The sequence below is a fragment of the Bombina bombina genome, chromosome 5, assembly GCF_027579735.1.
Source record: "Bombina bombina isolate aBomBom1 chromosome 5, aBomBom1.pri, whole genome shotgun sequence".
In the NCBI taxonomy this organism is placed as follows: domain Eukaryota; kingdom Metazoa; phylum Chordata; class Amphibia; order Anura; family Bombinatoridae; genus Bombina; species Bombina bombina.
In genome coordinates this window covers 243,600,397-243,619,651 of record NC_069503.1, presented here as the reverse complement: position 1 = coordinate 243,619,651, position 19,255 = coordinate 243,600,397, and the positions used below count along the sequence as shown (strand labels likewise).

Below are 19,255 nucleotides of genomic sequence, written 5' to 3'. Positions count from 1 at the left end.
AGACTTCATCTTATTCTTTATGAATATCATATTAAATAGTCTTTCTAATGTTGGGATTATTTGCTCACTTATTAATCTATATAGTTCTATCGGTATCTGGTCAGGACCCGGTGATTTAATGCTTACTGTTCTATCTATTGCTTTCTTTATTACTTCTTGCATTACTGGTTTGTTTAATTCCTCTAATCCTCCTTTGTCTATCAAAGGTAATCTAATTTTATCCCAGAAATCTGCTTTATCTTCATGATTAATACTGTCTGCATTGTAAATCTTTTTAAAGTACTCATATACGTACTTATTTATTTCTTCAATGTTGGTCCATCTTCCATTTCCCCATTTTATGGCCTCTATGGGTCATTTTTTCTTGTTTATCTTAACCAAGTTTGCTAAAAAATTTCCCTGCTCTTCTGCTATGTCTATAAAATAAGACAAACAAACAGGACAGAAGACTGGTAAAAAATCCTTAGTCGCCAGTAGGTAGAATTTTAGAGCACGCACAACATCCAACTTGTGCAACAGATGTTCTTTATGAGAAGTATTGGGACAGAGAGAAGGAACAACAATTTCCTGATTAATATTTCTATCCGAAACAACTTTAGGAAGAAACCCCAATTTAGTTCGAAGAATCGCCTTATCTGCATGAAAGATAAGGTAAGGCAAATCACACTGCAAAGCTGAGAGTTCCAAAACTCTCCAAGCAGAAGAGATGGCAATAAGAAACAAAACCTTCCAGGATAGCAACTTAAAATCTATGGAATGCATTGGCTCAAACAGAGCCTGTTGCAAAACTTTAAGAACAAGATTAAGGATCCAAGGAGGAGCAACAGGTATAAACACAGGCCTGATTCTGACCAGGGCCTGACAAAAAGAATGAACATCTGGCACATCCGCCAGACACTTGTGTAACAAAATAGATAATGCTGAAATCTGACCTTTCAGAGAACTGACTAAAAACCCTTTCTCCAGACCTTCCTGGAGAAAAGACAAAATTCTAGGAATCCTGACCCTACTCCAAGACTAGCCCTTAGATTCACACCAATAAAAGGTATTTACCCCATACCTTATGGTTGCAAGCCTGGATCATGGTCTCAAAGACCGATTCAGAAAATCCACGGTTAGACAGAACTAAGCGTTCAATCACCAAGCAGTCAGCTTCAGAGAAACAAGATTTGGATGGAGGAATGGACCCTGAGTTAGAAGGTCCTTCCTGAGAGGGAACCTCCAAGGCGGATGAGATTACATCTTTACTAGGTCTGCATACCAGATCCTGTGAGGCCATGCAGGAGCTATTAGAATTATGCTTTCTCTTCTTTGATACGAGCAATAACTCGTGGAAGGAGCACAAATGGAGTAAACAGGTATGCTAGACCGAAATCCCAAGAAACTGCCAGAGCATCTATCAGAGCGGCCTAAGGATCTCTTGACCTTGAACCGTACCTTGGAAGCTTGGTGTTCTGCCGAGACACCATCAGATCCAACTCCGGCACCGCCCATTTGAGGGTAAACCTGGAGAACACCTCCAGATGGAGAGCCCACTCCCCGGGATGAAATGTCTGTCTGCTCAGGAAACCAATAAGATGCCGCACTTGCTACTGTGGCAATACAAACTGCAGGTTGCCATTGAAGACCTTGATGAATATACATCTTCTTCAAATAAGCTTCCAGCTTTTTGTCAATGGGTTTAAGGTTTATGTAGTCTGTTGCTGTAACAGATTGTAAACTAGCAACCTATATGTGTGCCACTCAGTCTCACACCAAACCTGTGGCTCTAGATGAAATCAGAGCCAAGTTTTTGCTCATTGATCTGAGGGTGACTAAGGCAGTCAAGAGGGTAAGATAAAGGAAAGAAACCAGAGAGATATGCGGTATGTGTCTCTTATACAGAGTATGGAAAATTAAGTACAAGTGTAACTACTTTAATAGTGATAGCAAGGATTGCTTACTGCAGTAAGTCTCAACTAACAGCTGATACCTCGTTGGAGGTTTGACTGAAATTTACATAGGATTCCTTTAATTCACTCTGACAGCGTGATTGGCCAGTGTGATACAAGCGTGTCTAAATCACATATACCTGAATGGTTTGTCGTAGTTATTTCATATATCAACTACTTTGTTAAGAGAAATTATAATTACAAACAGTCAGTGCGCTCCTAAGTTTAGCCGTGAAGAGCAATGATAAACGTTCACTTTACCGTGTTTCTGGAGCGCTGGAGTGAGCTGAGTTCAGTGAGAGCTGCGTCTCCCTGTGAGTTCTGTTACAGGAGCGTGTTACGCTGTGTGTACTGATAGCAGCGTGTGCTCCGTGATGTCATCTGCTGTGTATAGTTGCTCCAGCTGGTTTGGAGTCTAGTATCGGGTAAAGTGTGGTTAGTACAAAAAAGCAGAGGTAATAAGGAGTTGACAAACCCACAATAGTAGAGAGTTGATTCCACAAGGTAAAAATGGAGATCCGGTAAACTGTGAGAGTTTCAGATGAGACGTTCCTTAGGAAACAGGCTAAGACGAGTTGCTCCTTGTAAGGCTGATAAACCTATGAAGACAAAATACTTAGCAACGAGCAGGAATAGGAGGAGCCTTATATATGGAAATGAGATTAGGTCTTAAAGGAAAATCCCTGAACCTGACAGAACACCCCCTCCAAGGAGCCGCACTGCGGATCACGGCTTCGGGCGGTCTGGATGTCTGTGGTGAAACTCAGAAACGAGATGCGGAGCTGACAGATTGGTGGAGGGTTCCCAGGAGTCCTCCTCGGCTCCGTAACCTTTCCATCGTATGAGATATTGCAAATTCCTACAGTGATATCTGGAGTCGATAATGGTCTGGACCTCGTATTCATCATTAGCCGGAAAAAGAGAAATGTCTTGTGTGACACAGGTATCAGACCTTACCTGGTGATAGGGTTTGAGAAGAAAGACGTGGAAAGTCGGGTGTATTCTATATGACGGTGGCAACGACAGTGTGATAGCATTTTGGTTGAGAACCCTTCTGATCGGGAATGGTCCGATGAAGAGAGCGACCAGTTTTTTCGACGGAACAGCTAATTTTAGATATTTGGTGGAGAGCCATACCTTGTCACCAGGTTTGTAGAGGGGAGGTCTGGATCTCCTAAGATCATAGTAATGTTTCTGGTTTTCCTGAGCATCCAATAGGGTGCGTCTGAGGGAGGTAAAGCCGTGGGCAATTGTGTTGATCGTATAGTTAACTACCGGGGAATCGGTGTCACGCCTATTATTGAGGTGATATGATGGATGGTAGCCGTAGTTAATAAAGAAAGGAGTGTTCTTTGTAGATGCATTGAGGATATTGTTAAAAGAAAATTCTGCAGAGGGTAGAAGAGATAGCCAGTCATCTTGTTGAAAGGAACAATAGCATCGCAGATATTGTTTGAGAGTTTGATTCGTTCTTTCGGATTGTCCATTAGTTTGAGGGTGAAAGGCTGTGGATAACCTTCTTTCAATTCGCAGGGTGCGGCAGAGTTGTGTCCAGAAACGTGATGTGAACTGGGAGCCCCTATCTGTAGTAATGGAATCAGGTAGTCTGTGTAATTGGACAATGTGTTTGAGGAAGAGCTGTGCTGTTTCACTGGCGGTGGGTAACCCAATGGTTGGTTTGAAGTGTGCCATTTTTGAGAAGTGGTCAATTACTACCAGTATCGTGTTGTGGTTAGAAGATGGTGGTAACTCTATGATAAAATCCATGGCTGCTGACTTCCATGGTCTGTCCGCTATGGGCATCGAGAGCAAACAACCATAAGGATGCCTTTTAGGGTGTTTGTTTTGACAGCAGATCTTGCAAGTTTTAATGTACTGAGTAATACTCTTGTGCATCTTTGGCCACCAGTATTCTCTCCATAGAAGATTTTGCATTTTGCGCACACCTGGATGACCAGCGAGTAAGGATTCATGCCCTGACCTTAGAACCTCTTCTCTAAGTGAAACGGGGACGTACAACTGTCTTTCATGGTATAAGAGCCCGCTGGCAGTCTTGTGGAGTGGTAGGTGGGTTGTGGTCGAATCTTTTGCTTGGTGAATACGAAAATGAGCCATATCGGTCATGGTGAGAGCAATAAGTCTATCGTGGGGTATCATGGTATTTGAGTTTGAACCAGTGAATGGTTTTGGATCTCTACTGGATAAGGCATCTGCTTTCACATTCTTTATACCAGGTCTGTAAGTTATCACATAGTTAAATCTGGTAAAAAAAAGACTCCATCGTACTTGACGAGAACTCAATGTTTTATTTGTCTTGAGAAATTGCAGATTCCTATGGTCAGTATAAATGACTATCAGGGATGGAGTGCCTTCCAAGAGATGTCTCCAGAATTCCAATGAGGCCTTGATGGCGAGAAGTTCTTTTTCTCCGACCGCATAATTAATTTCTGCACTATTCATAAGTCTGGAGTAGTAGGAAACAGGATGTAATGGTTCCTTTGGAGATCTTCTCTGTGACAATATAGCTCCTATAGCATGATCTGAAGCGTCTACTTCAAGTATGTATGGAAGTGCAGGGTCAGGAAAGTGTAGGATGGGGGCTGTGACAAATTTCTGTTTGAGCAAGAGAAAAGCCTCATTGGCTTGGTTGTTCCATTTGAATTTGTGATCCTTTTTAGTTAGGGTTGTTAGTGGTTTGATGATATCCGAGAATCCCTGAATAAATTTTCTGTAGAAGTTTAAAAAGCCCAGAAATTTCTGAACATCCCTCTTACGTGATGGAGTGGACCAGTTGGTGATTGCTTCCACCTTGTTGTTTTCCATCTGTATCCCGGAGGGGGAAATTCTATAACCCAGAAATGATATGGAAGTAGAGTTAAAAATACACTTTTCTTCTTTCACATATAGTGAGTTTGACCTTAGCCTAGATAACACTGATTTAACATGTTCTATATGGTGTGGAAGGGTGTCCGAATAAATTAATATGCCATGGAGATAAATGACCATGTTATGTCTAGTAAATCACGAAACAAGTCGTTCATGAAATGCTGGAATGTTGCTGGGGCGTTACAAAGCCCGAATGGCATGACCGTATATTCGAACAAACCGTACCCTGTCTGTAAAGCAGTCACCCATTCGTCGCCCTTCCTCATTCGTACGAGGTTGTAAGCCCCCCTTAGGTCTAACTTTGTAAAAATTTTGGCCCCTTGCAGTCATTCAATCAACTCTGGTATCAGTGGTAGAGGGTACCTATTTTTCCTGGTACATGCATTTAACTCCCTGTAATCTATTATCGGTCTGAGGCTGTTGTCCTTATTTCTAACAAAAAAAAATCCAGCACCAGCTGGAGAGGTGGATGGTCTAATAAAGCTTTTCTGTAGGTTCTCATCAAAGTATTCGTTTAGGTGTTTGAGTTCGGGTTCTGACAAGGGAAAAATACGGCCATATGGTATGGATGAGTTAGGCAATAATTCTATGGGGCAATCATACGACCTATGGGGTGGTAAGGTTTGAGCCTCCTTTTTGTCAAACACATCAGTAAACTCTGTGTAGAAATCTGGAACGTTACTGTCTAAAATGTGCATGAGTGTGTGTGATGCTTCATCTTTACAAATTTTGTCACAATAATCGGAGTCGAAATGTATTGAACCTTTTTCCCAATAAATAGTGGGTTCATGAAGCTTTAACCAAGTCAGACCCAGTATAATGGGGAAGAAAGGTGTGAATATCACCTCAAATATCTTATACTCAGTATGCCCTGAGGGGAAGGTGATTTTCAATGGAATGGTTTGGTGTGCAATTGGACCAGACTTCATGGAAGAACCATCGACAAGTCGGATTGCTAGTGAGTTATCTTTTTTAATCAGTGGAATATTAAGTGAGTGAACAAAATCAAAATCAATAAAGTTTCCTGTGGCTCCTGAGTCAATCATGGCTTGAGTAGCTGCTTGATGATGATCCCACTGTAGGGAAACAGAAAAGGACAGGTGAGAAGAAGCTTTGATTCTGTTATCCAAACAGATTGAGTCATTGTTTGGCTTACCCTTCTTTTGTCTTGAGAGACTGGGGCAGTCTTTAACAGTATAATCCAATCCAGCGCAGTACATGCAGAGGTTGTGGAGTTTGCGCCTAGCCTTTTCCTCGGCTTTCAGAGGACCCTTTACGAATGCTATATCCATGGGTTCCTCAGTACTTCTGGGAAGCGATGTGGGTGTGGAAGAGGAAATCCTTTTACCTGGGTAGTCAGTGAACCCTCTTTCGGTTTTCCTTTCTCTTTTGCGCCTATCTATCGCAATGCTGAGAGTCATTAGATTTTCTAGACTTGTGCGCATGTCTGTGTGGGCCAGTTCATCCTTTACAGATTCAGACAGACCCAACCAGAACTGGTTCCTCAGAGTATGCTCATTCCAGAGAGTGTCAGAAGCCCATCTTTTATATTCAGCTATATAATCTTCAACCGGACGTTTTCCTTGGCAAAGGGCACGTAGAGCTGTTTATGCTGTTGATTGTTTATTATGATCCTCAAACAACAGTGACATAGCAGAGAAGAAGGAATCTAGCGAGTTAAGGATGGGATCATTTGTCTCATAGAAGGTGTTGGCCCATGCTCTGGTCTCACCCGTGAGATAGGATATTACGATCAAAACCTTTATCTGGTCATTTGGATATGTCTTAGGTTTAAGGTGAAAGTAGAGCGAACAGGAATTTTTAAAATCCCTGAATTGGGACCTAACTCCTGAGAATTTCTCAGGAGGGCAAATCTGGGGTTCTGGGTTCATGTCACTAGCGGTAGTTTTGGTTGTTAGGTGTTCATTAATGAATTTCCGGAGTTGTTCATTTTCTGTTTTTATCTCCCTGAGGCCCTGTAACATGAGATCCATGTTTTGGGAGAGAGCACCCACTCTGGATGATAGTTCACTAAGATCCATCGATATAGGCTGGTAAGTTATAAGTGGCTAAGTATTATGTAAAGTTTATGTAGTCTGTTGCTGTAACAGATTGTAAACTAGCAACCTATATGTGTGCCACTCAGTCTCACACCAAACCTGTGGCTCTAGATGAAATCAGAGCCAAGTTTTTTCTCATTGATCTGAGGGTGACTGAGGCAGTCAAGAGGGTAAGATAACAGAAAGAAACCAGAGAGATATGCAGTATGTGTCTCTTATACAGAGTATGGAAAATTAAGTACAAGTGTAACTACTTTAAAAGTGATAGCAAGGTGTTACGGTTGCCTCCAGGCTGGCTGGAAGTTGGACCGTAGAAAAGGATGCTCCTAGCGCTCACCAAAGGAGCAGCAGCACCGTGGACACTCTATAACTACTGCGTAGCCACCATCAGTAATGCAGACTCTATGAACCACCGCTGCTGGGCTGGTATCTCGCCGTCTGCTCTGCGCCCTGGACCTACGACCAGGCTCCAGTAGGGGAACCTCTTCCTTCTGTAGCAATCCCTGTAGCTAAGGGAGTATGAAAAACATAGCAATCCCTGTAGTGATTATAAGCTGTTCCCTACAAACATGAGTCAAAGCTGCAAGTTAGAGGGTCAAAAATAGGTCTGATTAGACAATGGGAAAGTTGATCACTAAACCTAATTAGAGCTAATCCCAGCAGACTTGTATTTAGAATAGGTTTCTTGAAGCTGAACAAAATTTAACTCTTAATGGCACACAATGAAACTGAACCAAGTGGGAGAAAGCCAGGGACAAGTCATTTCACAGGTCTGGGGACATAGTCTTAAAGGGGCATTGTTCATCAAAGTCACAATATGTCCCCAGATGGTTCTTAAAGGGCCACACACACCCAACAAAAGTCAATATGTCCTCAGGGGCACAATCTTCCAGGGGCCATAGTCATGTGGAAGGAGGCTGGCAAATAGGCTTCTCCAAAATCCAGGGAAGCAGGGCAATTTTTCATTTAAAGGGCCAGTTACAAACAGCAGTTTGTAACATATCTCCCCTTTTGGAGGGAGACTAACCAGGCACCTGACCTTCTGCCGGTCAGTGCCTAAGTTAGTCTCGCAACCCACCCACAAATAATCGTTAGCAGCAAAGTAGCCCCCCCACAATACGTAGTACTGGCCTGTAAGTTCCAGGTTGCAGGATGAAAGTGCAGCATCCTCGGCCTTCCTGGCGCAGCTGGGCAAATAGCTGATGGTACTTGGGGGGCAGAGGCCAGCGGCACTCTGCCCTGGTGCCAGCGCTTCTGCTGGGGTGAGGGGTTTGCAGGCCAGTCCTGTAACAAGGACAAGGTCTGTAGGGCAGAGGCCAGCAGCGCTCTGTCCTGATGCCAGCTCTTCTGCTGGGGGAATTGGGGCATAGTCCTGCCCGGTGGCAAAGGGAACGTGGGGGTCAGTGGGGGTTAACATCTCCACTGTTAACCCTGGGCCCAAGTTAGGAGTTAGCTGGGGAGGGGGAGATTGGCTTACCTCCTCCTCCTGATACTCCGGCGGCCGTTGGGAAGGGAGGTCGATGCTCTCCTCTTCCTGTGGAACATGCTGCGGCTGGGGAGAGAGACCGGTTGTCTCCTCTCCCTGGAAGGCACACTCCGGCTGGGGAGGGAGGTCGATGCTCTCCCCTCCCTGTAGCTGGGTCTGTCGCTGGGGATCTGGGCCGCCTGCCCAGCATCCCTGTAGGGCCGGTAGAGAGACTGCGGTCCCATCTCCACCTGCCTGCTGGGGGTCCTCCCAGGACCAGTCTATGAGGCCTGCTGCCTCTGGTATCTCTGGTTGGGGTTGGGGAAGGAGACCGGTTGTCTCTTCCCTCTGCACAGTATACTGCCGCTGGGGAGGGAGGTCGCTGCTCTCCTCTCCCTGTGGAACATGCTGCGGCTGGGGAGAGAGACCAGGTGTCCATACCCTCAAACTCCACAGTTGGCGCTCAAAGGCTCGTGCCGCTTTGTTCTCCGTATCCAATTCCCGGATGATGCGACTGACTACCTCCTGCGCAGGGTCTGGACCATATCGGACTAGCCACCTCTTTACCTCTGGAACGAAATCCGCGCCCTCATAGCGACGGATCCGGTTGAGGTGCTCTTCACATGGTTCTGACCAGTATCTTGTCAGCTCCATGCTGCTGTAGGTAGGGACGCTGCGCAGTGGCTAGCGTTGCCCTCAATTACTCTCCTACGATACCAGTGCTGTTGTGGTGCTGCTCCTTGCGCTAGGACGCCAATCCCACCGCTGCCGCCAAATGTTACGGTTGCCTCCAGGCTGGCTGGAAGTTGGACCGTAGAAAAGGATGCTCCTAGCGCTCACCAAAGGAGCAGCAGCACCGTGGACACTCTATAACTACTGCGTAGCCACCATCAGTAATGCAGACTCTATGAACCACCGCTGCTGGGCTGGTATCTCGCCGTCTGCTCTGCGCCCTGGACCTACGACCAGGCTCCAGTAGGCGAACCTCTTCCTTCTGTAGAAATCCCTGTAGCTAAGGGAGTATGAAAAACATAGCAATCCCTGTAGTGATTATAAGCTGTTCCCTACAAACATGAGTCAAAGCTGCAAGTTAGAGGGTCAAAAATAGGTCTGATTAGACAATGGGAAAGTTGATCACTAAACCTAATTAGAGCTAATCCCAGCAGACTTGTATTTAGAATAGGTTTCTTGAAGCTGAACAAAATTTAACTCTTAATGGCACACAATGAAACTGAACCAAGTGGGAGAAAGCCAGGGACAAGTCATTTCACAGGTCTGGGGACATAGTCTTAAAGGGGCATTGTTCATCAAAGTCACAATATGTCCCCAGATGGTTCTTAAAGGGCCACACACACCCAACAAAAGTCAATATGTCCTCAGGGGCACAATCTTCCAGGGGCCATAGTCATGTGGAAGGAGGCTGGCAAATAGGCTTCTCCAAAATCCAGGGAAGCAGGGCAATTTTTCATTTAAAGGGCCAGTTACAAACAGCAGTTTGTAACACAAGGATTGCTTACTTCAGTAAGTCTCAACTAACAGCTGATACCTCGTTGGAGGTTTGACTGAAATTTACATAGGATTCCTTTAATTCACTCTGACAGCGTGATTGGCCAGTGTGATACAAGCGTGTCTAAATCACATATACCTGAATGGTTTGTTGTAGTTATTTCATATATCAACTACTTTGTTAAGAGCAATTATAATTACAAACAGTCAGTGCGCTCCTAAGTTTAGCCGTGAAGAGCAATGATAGACGTTCACTTTACCGTGTTTCTGGAGCGCTGGAGTGAGCTGAGTTCAGTGAGAGCTGCGTCTCCCCGTGAGTTCTGTTACAGGAGCGTGTTACGCTGTGTGTACTGATAGCAGCGTGCGCTGCGTGATGTCATCCGCTGTGTATAGTTGCTCCAGCTGGTTTGGAGTCTAGTATCGGGTAAAGTGTGGTTAGTACGAAAAAGCAGAGGTAATAAGGAGTTGACAAACCCACAATAGTAGAGAGTTGATTCCACAAGGTAAAAATGGAGATCCGGTAAACTGTGAGAGTTTCCGATAAGACGTTCCTTAGGAAACAGGCTAAGACGAGTTGCTCCTTGTAAGGCTGATAAACCTATGAAGACGAAATACTTAGCAATGAGCAGGAATAGGAGGAGCCTTATATATGGAAATGAGATTAGGTCTTAAAGGAATATCCCTGAACCTGACAATGGGATCCTTAAAGGAGCAGCTATCCTCTATAGGGATAGTAGTTCTCTTAGCCAGAGTAGAAATAGCCCCTCCTACTTTAGGCACTGTGCACCAAGAATCTTGGGACGTTTGAGGAGAAAGCTGTGGCATTGCCTGAACAGCATCATCCTGAGAGACATTGGGCTCAGAGGGCAACAATTTATCTTTATTATTCTAGCTAAGCATGCAGCACAGAATTGCATAGGCAAAACAATTTGTGCCTCAAGGCATAACAAGCATTTGTCAAAAGACACAGAGTCTTGGTCCATGTCCATAATACTAAATAAAAAATCCCCCAAATTGTAGAAATTTTTTATATACACTGTCACTTTAAGAATTTTTATTACCACAGCCGCACTGAGGTGCCTTACCGTAACACTTACATAATTTGGCTGCCAAAAGTCTCTAAAACGATCATATAGTAGATCAAAGAGGCTGAAATTCAATGAAGCTGCTCCGTGAATATCCAACAGCAGAGAGAAGTCACATGACCGGCAGAGAGAGGAAACTACAACACCAGAGCTTAATTTACACAAACGCTCAAGCAGTCTGTCAGTTAGCCTGTTCTAGCTAAGCAAGCAAAGAAAAACAACTGCCAAATTTTCAGTTTATACATAAATCCCTGTATAAAACATAAACCACACACATACTAATAAAGTATTTCAACAAAATTAGCCCAAAGAGGAAAAATGTCCCAATAAAGGGAAGATTAACCCCTAGTCTCAACCTACATAATGTGCCTGCCCACTGCCAAAGAAAATCCTGTATAAAGGATTTTAAAAATGTCCCCATCTACTGCATATGACATATTCTTCTGAAGTGCAAGTCTCCAAGACCTAGAAGACAAAAGCACTTACCTGCAGCCTAGCTGTCTGGCAGGAAGACAGCTCACAAGGCGTGAAAGGAAAGGAAAGAGTAACCAACTCTGGCTTTCTGTACCATGGGCAGCAATGTGTTAGGAAACAAAGCAAGGACTAACTCACAACCCTAACTGCTTAAAAGCCACCACTACTCTACTGAAGAGATTGACATGGACTCAGCTAAATACAAATCCTTGCTTGCAGGGAAAAGTACCCAAAATAGGAATTAATTTCTTCAGACACCAAACTTCACCTCCTCCATTGACAGAGGCAAAGAGAATGACTGGGGATTATGGGTAGGGGCGTGACACTTAACAGCTTTGCTGTGGTGCTCTTTACCTCCTCCTGCTGGCAAGGAGTGATATTCCCACTAGTAATTGAATGACGTTGTGGACTTTCCATATCTTAGGAAAGCAATACATTTCAATAGTGTTAAGATAATGCAGAGTGCACTGGGAGCAATTTGTGTAATAGCACATCAAAATACAAGCATACCTCCCTACATTTAAATATTTATACCTGGAACCAGGAAGCTTGGGTGTGGGTCTTTATGGCTTAGAGTAGAGTTAGAGACATGAAACCCAAAACGCTTCTTTCACGGTTCAGACAGAGCTTACAGTTTTAAACAACTTTCGGAATTACTTCTCTTATCAAATTTGCTTAATGCTATTAGTATCCTTTGACGAAGAGTCTGAAATGCTCTACTGACAATTAGCAGAACACGTCAGGTGAGCCAATGGCAAAGGGCGTATATGTGCAGCCACCAAACAGCAGCTATCTTTTTATCTCCCAGTAGTGCATTGCTGTTCCTGAGACTACCTAGATATGCTTTCTAACAAACAATACAGAGAGAACAAAACATATTAGATAACAGAAGTAAAATTGAAGTTATTTAAAATTGTATGCTCTGTCTAAATCATGAAAAAAAAATCTTTTGGGTTTCCTGTTCCTTTAAGGTTGTGCTTTGATGGTTAGAAGTAAGCTTTTTGTGCGTATCAGGTTGTGCTTGTATTATAAGTTAAAAGTAAACTCTTTTCGCTTAGAAAATAATTTGCATGTTCACATATTCTCCCATAGAAGTCAATGGAGCAATAATGTTGGGGGCAAAACCTAACACCCTACTAGCGCACAAACCCAATTCCATGGCCTCTATTTATCAAGCTGTCTACTTTCTAGCATTCGCCGGCACCAATACGCTCGCCTAAGCATGCCTATCATCTCCGCAGCAGACCTGAATACGTTCGCCAAATTTATCAAGAAAGCTGTCAAAAAGCAGCGCACCAAGTACGGTGCGATGAGCAGCGGACTGTTGTTAACTAACAGTCCTCAATCTCGCTGCTCATCGGCTTATTCGCAGCTTTCTTGCTAGCCTGTCACTAAGCACCCACACTATACTATACTGTTTTACCCCCTAAACCGCCACTCCCGGACCCCGCTGCAACTCTAATAAACATATTAACCATAAACCGCCCCTCCCGGACCCCGCCGCCACCTACATTATACATTTTAACCCCTAATCTGCCGCCCCCTATACCACCGCCACCTACATAAAGTTATTAACCCCTATCCTGCCGATACCGGACCCTGCCACAACTAAATAAATTGTTTAACCCCTAAACCGCCGCATGCGGAGCCTGCCGTCACCTACATTACATTTATTAACCCCTATCCTGCCCCCCCTACACTGCCGCCACCTACATTACATTTATTAACCCCTAATCTGCCCCCCCTACACCGCCGCCACTATATTAAATGAATTAACCCCTAAACCTAAGTATAACCCTAACCCTAACAGCCCCCTAACTTAAATATAATTTAAATACATCTAAATAAATTTAATATTATTACCTAAATTATTCCTATTTAAAATTAAATACTTACCTATAAAATAAACCTTAAGATAGCTACAATATAACTAAGAGTTACATTTGTATCTATCTTAGGGTTTATTTTTATTTTACAGGCAACTTTGTATTTATTTTAACTAGGTACAATAGCTATTAAATAGTTAGTAACTATTTAATAGCTACCTAGCTAAAATAAATACAAAATTACCTGTAAAATAAATCCTAAGATAAGTCACAATTACACCTAACACTATGCTATAATTAAATAAATTAAATTAATTAAATACAATTACCTACAATTAAATAAAATGAACTAAAATGAAATAAAGTACAAAAAAAAACACTAAATTACAGAAAATTAAAAAAAATTACAAGAATTTTAAACTAATTACACCTAATCTAAGCCCCCTAATAAAATAAAAAAGCCCCCCAAAAAAATAAAATTCCCTACCCTAAACTAAATTACAAATAGCCCTTAAAAGGGCCTTTTGAGGGGCTTGCCCCAAAGTAATCAGCTCTTTTACCTGAAAAAAAAGAAATACAACCCCCCCAGCATTAAAACCCACCACCCACACACCCAACCCTACTCTAAAACCCACCCAAACCCCACTGTAAAAAAACCTAACACTACCCCTTGAAGATCACCCTACCTTGAGCCGTCTTCACCCAGCCAAGCAGAAGTCTTCATCCGATCCGGCCAGAAGTCTTCATCGAATCCGGGCAGAAGAGGTCCTCCAAGCGGCAGAAGTCTTCATCCAAGCGGCATCTTCTATCTTCTTCCATCCGACGAGGAGCGGCACCATCTTGAAGACATCCGACGCGGAGCATCCATCGATCCCAATGACTAAACGACGAATGACGGTTCCTTTAAATGACGTCATCCAAAATGGTGTCCCTTGAATTCCGATTGGCAATAGGATTCTATCAGCCAATCGGAACTAAGGTAGGAAAAATCCGATTGGCTGATCCAATCAGCCAATAGGATTGACCTCGCATTCTATTGGCTGTTCCAATTTTTCCTACCTTAATTCCGATTGGCTGATAGAATCCTATCAGCCAATCGGAATTCAAGGGACGCCATCTTGGATGACGTCATTTAAAGGAACCGTTATTCGACGTTTAGTCGTCGGGATCGATGGATGCTCCGCGTCGGATGTCAAGATGGTGCCGCTCCTCGTCGGATGGAAGAAGATAGAAGATGCCGCTTGGATGAAGACTTCTGCCGCTTGGAGGACCTCTTCTGCCCAGATTCGATGGATGAAGACTTCTGGCCGGATCGGTTGAAGACTTCTGCCCGAGTGGGTGAAGACGGCTCAAGGTAGGGTGATCTTCAAGGGGGTAGTGTTAGGTTTTTTTAAGGGGGGTTTGGGTGGGTTTTAGAGTAGGGTTGGGTGTGTGGGTGGTGGGTTTTAATGTTGGGGGGGTTGTATTTCCTTTTTTTCAGGTAAAAGAGCTGATTACTTTGGGGCAATGCCCCGCAAAAGGCCCTTTTAAGGGCTATTTGTAATTTAGTTTAGGGTAGGGAATTTTATTATTTGGGGGGGGTTATTTTATTAGGGGGCTTAGATTAGGTGTAATTAGTTTAAAATTCTTGTAATTTTTTTTATTTTCTGTAATTTAGTGTTTGTTTGTTTTTGTACTTTAGTTAATTTTATTTAATTGTAGGTAATTGTATTTAATTAATTAATTTAATTTATTTAATTATAGTATAGTGTTAGGTGTAATTGTAACTTAGGTTAGGATTTATTTTACAGGTAATTTTGTATTTATTTTAGCTAGGGAGTTATTAAATAGTTAATAACTATTTAATAACTATTGTACCTAGTTAAAATAAATACAAAGTTGCCTGTAAAATAAAAATAAACCCTAAGCTAGTTATAATGTAACTATTAGTTATATTGTAGCTATCTTAGGGTTTATTTTATAGGTAAGTATTTAGTTTTAAATAGGAATAATTTAGTTAATGATAGTAATTTTATTTAGATTTATTTAAATTATATTTAAGTTAGGGGGGGTTAGGGTTAGACTTAGGTTTAGGGTTTAATAACTTTAATATAGTGGCGGAGGTGTAGGGGGCAGGATAGGGGTTAATAAGTTTAATGTAGGTGGCGGCGGTGTAGGGGGGGCAGGATAGGGGTTAATAAGTTAAATGTAGGTGGCGGCGGTGTAGGGGGGCAGGATAGGGGTTAATATGTATAATGTAGGTGGCGGCTGGGTCTGTGAGCGGCGGTTTAGGGGTTAAACAATTTATTTAGTTGCAGCGGGGTCCGGGAGCGGCGGTTTAGGGGTTAATAAGTATAATGTAGGTGGCGGCAGTGTAGGGGGGGCAGATTAGGGGTGTTTAGACCCGGGGTACATGTTAGGGTGTTAGGTGCAGACATTTCCCATAGGAATCAATGGGATATCGGACAGCAGCGAACATGAGCTTTCACTGCTTTCCGACTCCCATTGATTCCTATGGCATTGAAAACCAGGTATGCTGGGCCAGAATAGTGGCGAGTGTACCTGGTTGTTCTTTGATAACTTCCAAAAGTAGTCAGATTGTGCCGAACTTGCGTTCGGAACATCTGGAGTGACGTAACCATCAATCTGTGTCGGACTGAGTCCGGCGGATCGTATGTTACGTCACTAGATTCTACTTTTGCTGGTCTGTAGGGCTTGATAACTTTGGCGAATCAGCCTCGCCACAAATACGCTGTGGAATTCCAGCGTATTTGCGGTTGACGGCTTGATAAATAGAGGCCCATATCTCAAGTGCGCTAACCCAATGTGAAAATATGAATATTTCACATTACAGTGTTCTTCACATAGCAGAAAATGATCTATTTATTCATAAATAAATATTTCTAAATATGTTTGATGGTATTTTCACACATTATAGGTATATATATATATATATATATATATATATATATATATATATTTAAGCCTTTTGCCTGCTTTATTTTCTAACATCTGAGACCTCATATCTTTGAGCCCTTATAACTTTTTTGTGCAATATTTTTTTTAATAATTTTATTAGATAATGTTATTATGAGTGTAACTGTACTTTGTAATGTATTTTTATGTGTTTTGTGACACTCTTTTGTTTCATGAAACAGTTAACCAGAGCTCTGAAGACACTCTAAGCCAACAAGCGTTAACTTGAATTGCGCTCATGCAATCATGTTTACTTTCAACTTGTAATACAAGTGATAAATCCGACATACGCAAACATCTGCGATAAAGCCCTTATCACTCGCGTACAAATGTTTGCGCTCCACTCGTAATCTGGCACTATATTGTGAAGAATGCAGCTTTCATTCTGTGGTAGTCTTAATGCAAATGCTTTCCTCCAACAGGAAAAGTTTCCGTTGAGGCCTGCCTGAACAATTTAGCTGTATTTTCACTTCAAAACTTCATGAGATATTTTGCTATAGCTTTATTCTACCTCTGTTTTGGCTCATTTGCTAATGGCCTCAAATGCATTCCCATAGCACTGTGAAATAAAACATTTGTCTGCAGTTGACAGTAATTATCTAACTCTTGCAGTGCGCATCTCCTCTCTGCTTCAATGCTTTTATTACTCTTACATAACATGAAGAAGTTTGAAGTATTTGAGTGAACAAAAAAGAACAACCAACATTATATTTTTTTTTTTATTCTAATAGCAGTTTATAGAACAGTCTACAAAACATATAGGACTAGATTACAAGTGGAGCGTTATTTATCACTCCCTCTCGTACGTTAACTGCAGTAGAAGTGAGATTTTTGCCCATGTCGGGTAACGCGTATTACAAGTTAAAAACGTAAAAACTTTTTGCACGAGCGCTAAACAGACACGCGTAAAAAGCCAAAGTTAAAGTATTGTGACCGTGTTAAAGGGACACTAAACCCAATTTTTTTCTTTCATGATTCAGTCAGAGCATGCAATTTTAAGCAACTTTCTAATTTACTACTATTATCAATGTTTCTTCTTTCTCTTGGTTTCTTTATTTAAAAAAGCAGTAATGAAGGCTTTGGAGCCGGCCCATTTTTGGTTCAGGACCCTGGATGGCACCTGCTGATTGGTGGCTACATTTAGCTGTCCAATCAGCAAGCACAACCCAGGTCCTGAACCTAAAATGGTCCGGCTCCAAAGCCTTCATTCCTGCTTTTTCAAATAAAGATACCAAACACCTTCAGGTTTAGTGCAGTTGATCTATTGCAGTATCAGGTTAGCGCTTTTTTTTTTTTTTGTAGCTCCCCATAGATAAGAAGTTAGCGCAGTCGCGTTATACGAAGTCCTGAAGTTTGTGCATGTCAGTCTTTTGCTCATGTGCTTGCTTTTTACTTTCACCTTGTAATATGCTTGCTAATGCAGGCGCACAAAATTTTTAATTTGAGCACAGTTAGAGTGCGAGCAAGAAAAGAATTTGCACAACATTTGTAATTTGGTCCTCTGTTGGGCCGGGATACTCTCCTCTCCTGACGTTCTCTCTGCATTTGCAAAGCAGCATATAATAGCTGATGTATAATATCTATATATGAAAATTACTTTAATGTTTGAAATAACACTATAAACAGATTATCTGGTACCTTTGTTAACATTAGTCATATGAAAATTTAAAACAATCACTGAAGTAGGGGAATAATATTCAAGTGGGTTGGGAATCGCCTAACCCACTTCCTGTCCTCCAACTCATCGCTCGACCCCCTGCAATCTGGCTTCCATCCCCAACACTCAACTGAGACTGCCCTCACCAAGGTTACTAACGATCTCCTTTCTGCTAAAAACAAAGGCTACTACTCTATACTCATCTTACTTGACCTCTCTGCTGCCTTTGACACTGTTGACCATCCCCTTCTCCTACGGACTCTCAGCTCTCTTGGTATCTGTGACACTGCCCTCTCCTGGATTCACTCTTATCTCTCTAACAGATCCTTCTCTGTCTCTTTTGCTGGTGACTTCTCCTCTCTATTGCCTCTGTCTGTTGGAGTACCTCAAGGCTCTGTCCTCGGTCCTCTACTCTTCTCTATTTACACTTCTTCACTGGGTAAACTTATCAACAGCTATGGCTTCAGCTATCACCTCTTTGCTGATGATACCCATATCTACCTTTCCACCCCTGCACTCTCTCCTTCTGTCAATTCTCACATCAGCGACTGCTTATCTGGCATTTCCTCCTGGATGGCCTCTCACCACCTAAAAATAAACATGTCCAAGACCGAACTACTTGTAATTTCCCCCCCTTTAACTCTACTCCAGTTTCTAATTTTTCTATCACTGTTGGTGGCACCACTATCTCCCCATCACCCCAAGTCCGCTGCCTCGGAGTCACGCTTGACTCAAATCTGTCCTTCATTCACCACATCCAACTGCTCTCTTTATCCTGCTGCAACCACCTATGCAATATCTCCAAAATGTGTTAGTTTCTGAGTGCTGAAACTACTAAACAGCTAATCCACTCCCTGGTAATTTCCCGACTTGACTACTGTAACAACTTACTAACTGGCCTCCCTCTCTCCCGCCTCTCTCCCCTCCAATCCATCCTAAATGCATCTGCCAGGTTAATCCACCTCTCTTGACGCTCTGTTTCTGCTTCACCTCTCTGTGAGTCCGTTCACTGGCTCCCCATTCACAGCAAAGTTAAATTCATCACCTCCTCTCATGCTAGTCTACAGGACTTCTCTCGTGCGGCACCAACCCTCTGAAACGCACTTCCTCGAGCTGTCAGACTTGCCCCTAACCTCTCCTCCTTTAAACGTTCCCTAAAGACATTTCTGTTTAGGGAAGCTTATCGCCCGATGACTTACTAACAAACTAACTTCACTTAACTAACAGTTGTCCTCTATCTCCTCACTAATATCATTCTCACCTTTGCAGGCCCCACCTCCTGTTTCCCATCCTCCTACCCATCTAGATTGTAAGTTCCCACGGGAATAGGGCCCTCAATCCCCCCCTGTATTTGTCTGTAAAATTTTGTCTTTTATTGTATTGTTTCTCCATTACCCATGGGCAGCGCTG

General features: G+C 42.7%; 1 protein-coding gene across 1 annotated transcript in view; it reads left to right on the top strand.

Moving 5' to 3' along the window:
• The window catches only part of APBB1IP (amyloid beta precursor protein binding family B member 1 interacting protein), a 352,897-nt gene that overhangs the window by 243,592 nt on the left and 90,050 nt on the right, over nucleotides 1-19,255 (top strand). The gene's annotated exons all lie outside the window — the stretch shown is intronic.